This window comes from Engraulis encrasicolus, chromosome 14 (assembly GCF_034702125.1).
Source record: "Engraulis encrasicolus isolate BLACKSEA-1 chromosome 14, IST_EnEncr_1.0, whole genome shotgun sequence".
Taxonomy (NCBI): Eukaryota; Metazoa; Chordata; class Actinopteri; order Clupeiformes; family Engraulidae; genus Engraulis; species Engraulis encrasicolus.
The window spans coordinates 33,696,678-33,701,426 of NC_085870.1; positions in this window are offsets into that span (position 1 = coordinate 33,696,678).

Sequence of the window (4,749 nt, forward strand, 5' to 3'; positions counted from 1 at the left end):
TTAGATTAACATTAACATTAATTAATGTAGGGCTACCCCTTGTGGAAAACATACTTCAGTAATAGCCAATTTATTTATTTATATTTTATATCATAATATAATATAATATAATATAATATAATATAATATAATATAATATAATTTAGCCTAATATAATGTAATATAATAATATATACATGGGTATGGGCCCCGGGACACTGCGCACTGGAAAAAATGGGCCTCAACGTCAAAAAGGTTATGAATCCCTGCTCTAGGGTAGGTTCATGAACTGATTAGATTTTGGAGCCCAACACTTTCAAGATGGTGGAATTTTCATTTGGCCCATAACTCCTGACTGGGCGATTGATTGATTGATTGATTTGCCCAGTAACACTTAATTTTAATGGTTCACTATTACAGTGGATCTACCACATTAGGTACAGTGTAAAAATCAGTGTAACAATATGTAATACCATGTAATACTATTGTAATACCAGTGTAACAATATGTAATACCATGTAATACCAGTTACACACAAATGATGTAAGTACAAAATTGGTACATGGTGTTACACTACATGGTATTAAAATGTTTGTTACACTGGTTATTACACTGTACCTAATGTGATAGATCCACTGTAATAGTGAACCATTAAAATAGTGCTACCATTTTCCCCATTTTTTGCTTTGTTTTCACAATAGTCGTTTTGGTTTAAGCCTATGCACAACACTGATCTATGTATAGATATTAAATATATTTTTTATATTTTGTATTTAATGTAAGTTTATAAATAGGTGTACGGGAGTGGTAGGAATGATGGTGGACTGGAAGCGTCGCGTTTCAGGGATATACCTTTAGCAGTCAAAGGCGACTGCTTAGGCCTATTTTCATCAGGAAGCTGGTTCCAACATTTGGCAACACGGCTAAATGCCATTTCACCCTGTCTGCGTTTGACCCAATAGGCACAACCAGAGGAGACTGTTAATAAGACCTAAGATATAGTTTAGTATGATATTGCTCTGTAATCTTAGCTATGTTTCTAAAGTGACAAAAAATGATTTAGTTATGTTTTTGATGTGGGCATTGAAACTGAGATTAATGCATGTGCATCATCACACTAAGGTTTTGGACAGAAAACTTAATTTTAATTGATTTGTTTGTTGTTAGGTAACAGATATAAAAGTCGATTGTAGATGTTTAGATCACTTCATTGACATTGAATAGAGTGGATCGCTTACTTAGGATTGCTAACTCAAGATAAGATAAGATTTCCTAAGGTAAATGGAGTAGGATTTGTTTTCTGTAATACCTAAAATCATATATCCACTCGTCCTATTTTAACTTTTGACTTAAAGGAACAGTCCACCATGTTTCAATAATAAAGTAGGCTATGTTCTTCTCTGACCTGTGATGAGTTCATCTCGACCTGTCTCCTCTTCAAACGCATCCCCAGTCAGCAACGTGCGAGGCACCAACTTGTTAGCATTTACTTGGCTCAGCTTTTCGTTTGGGAGCATTGGGTGCTTTAAGTTAGAAGTGACCGAATTGTTCCATGTGTTCCCCATTTAAAAACACTTGCATGACTGGTTAACCAATCCAAATGTAGCTGCACCAAATAAAATGTTTCGATTTCCTGTCTAGATAAAGAAATGGCACTGTAATGAAAGGCGTACATTATGAGCATTTCGACTTTGGCACGTTGATATCTTCACTCCAAGCCAACTCTTACAGACTGTCCCCAACGCTCAACAATACCCAACCGTTGGGTTGGTGTGAATACCCCTTGAGGTGGGTATTTAAATAGGGAACACGTGGAACAATTTGTTCACTTCTAACTTAAAGTACCATGCAATTCTCCCAAAGGCAAAGCTGAGCCGAGCTAATGCAAATGAGTTGGTGCTGCGCACGTTGCTGACTTTTTTCTGTAATATTCTTAGCCAGCAATTATTTCAGTCTTGTCTTTAGTCATTCATTTTTCCAAGGCATGAGCACAATAAGCATCACCATCACCACTTCACCTTTGACCCACACCACAAATAGGTCGCTGAGCCGCAGCTCATGCTGTGTTGTCCAGTTCCACTCCCACCCGGAGCAGGTGGGGAGCAGTGCTCAACAGCACGTCATACATTTTAGTTCTGCTTTTAATACCATCTTCCCCCTCACACTGGTGGCCAGGTTATCAGGCATTGGAATACCTGTCGATCTGCCTTTGGATTATGGACTTTATGTAACGGAGGCCAACTAGTGTGGCGTGAAATTTTAGACAACCTCCTTCTTGAAGCCTCTTATGCACACTCTCAGAAATAAAGGAAAGAAGTAGTCAAGGATGAGTTAATATGTTTACACCAAGTGGCAGATGCATGAAGTTAAAAGTGATGTATCAAATTTGATACATCAGGCATTTGTGAAATGTACCATATTCAGCTCTATGTTCCATTTTTTTATGTTATCTGCATAATTAATAATAATAATAATAATAAATTCAAATTTAACACCACACATATGTTTTGCACATAATAAAAAAGTCATCACCTTTGAACTTGATGGTGGAATTTTGACAAAAAAAAAAAAAAAACCCAACAAACTGGTGAAATCACTTCTTTGCATTAAAAATATGTATAGATGGCACAAAAAAACAATGTTCAGGAAGTCATCAGCATGTTAGTGGGTGGCAATTTCAGAGACTTTGAGACAATAGATGAGAAAAATGAGGATGAGAAAGATTAGTCGAATCCACAACCACAGCTTTTGGAGTAGTCAGGCAGTGATAGTGATGAGGAAAAGTCAAATGGGGATAGTAATGGTGAAGATGATGACATTTCAGAAAGTGATGATGAAGATGAGGAAAGTTCTGAGATGAACAACACGAATTTAAATTACAAGAAATCAGAAGGTTCTGTCAACTCTTTCATGTACTGTTGCCAAAATTGTAATGGGTATGTTTTAATCTTGCTCTCAGTACTGTCATAGCAATGTTGTTATGATGTAGTTGAGTATTTTCAGCAAATAGTGAATAGGCTCGCCAGCGACCAAATCTGCAGTAAGAGGCTATAACATGTCCAAGGGTTTTAGAGCAGTGTGCCACAGTGCCACTGTGTACAAATGTGGATTTCCTTGACTCCGGGGAAAGGGAAAATAGCTCAAGAGTCCAGCGGTAACCACCAGATCAATTTTAAATAGCCTAATTCCAAAATTGAATTATATGGCTTGTACTCCATGAGAGACACGATAATGCATTCATGCACCCAAGTCCCAAAAACATTTTGATCCAATCGACCCTTTAGGCTACTTCTAAGCAATGACATCAGTGTCCAGGGAAAGTGTAGGCCAATTTCCCCGGGTGGGACAGACCATTAAAAACTGGTAAAATCAGTTAAAACCGGAACAGGTGGCCACATTAACCCCAGTAGCGATGGCTGCAGTTTAGGCCAGTTTCAGTGCAATTTTAAGTTTCAACGTTGGGGCGCAAGACTATTTTGAGCCCTCGAACAACTGAATGCCTGACCATCAAACCAGTAACCAGCACAGGCTCCAGAAACCTGCGACGACTCAAACAGTTACAAGCTGTTGTTAGGGAATGGATAGTGCTCATATTAGATAGCTTAGGAAGAATAAAATAGTTAATATGCCTGATATGAACATACTTCTCTGGCAGCATACATAGACGTGGTTTGAGCCCTTGAATTACAAACCCCAACTCCGATGAAGTTGGGACGTTTGGTAAACAGTGAATAAAATCAAAATGCTATCATTTTCAAAACATTCAATCTATTCATTAGATGGAGAATAGTGAAAAGACAACATATTAAGTGTTAAAACCGAGAAAAAATATTGTTTTGGGGGACATATGTACTCATTTCTAATTTGATAAATCCAACACGTCTCAAAAGAGTTGGGACGGGGATCAGTGAAATTTAGTAAACATCCAAATAAGATAAAACAACAAAGAAGAACATTTCAAAATGAATTGTACTGACGGACAATATAGGTGTCCAGGTATAAGATCATCACAGAGAGGCTGAGTCACTCAGAATTAAAGATGCAAAGGGAATAATTACCATAGTTATTACATACATTTTTGAATTCCCTTTGATTTACCACGATTGAGTGTATATAAGACATATTTTTGTTAATAAAATCATTGTATAGGTTCATGACATCATGAAATATATATTGGCTGTAGTCTCACTCTAATTCCTGGAGTGCTAGAGCTATTGAAAATTGACCATATTAAGAATGCTTAATGCATGAAAATGACACAGGGGTTTAACATTCTCCTAAGCACCTGAGCTCACTTGAAATAGACCCAGAAGACATGGGAAACTGTCCTTTGCTTACAGAAGTCAGCAGAAGTTGTAGAAGTCCATTCTTTTTGACAATAATAGAGCATTGCACATCCTGTGCTACAGTGAAAATGGACCATCCAACTTGTGTTAGTGCTAGCTTCAAAAGTCAGCCTCCATGATGGCATGCGGATGCAGTAGTGCATTGGTTAAGATGTTCTCACTCATCTGTAGAGTTAAATACAGTGCTGAATGGTATAAATGGGTTTAAACAGCATGAAAAGCCACTCATGCATTATATTTTGAAGGGAGATCTTCGATTACTGCCACATAGTAAGGTCAAATTGCATTCTCTACTATGTTTTAACAGTTTGGCTCCATCATAAGGACCAGCATGTGATAAAATGGTGGGTTTTTGGTCAAGACCTGTCACACTGTAAGCACTACAGAAAGGAAAACATTGCAAAACATGACAAGGAATACACCC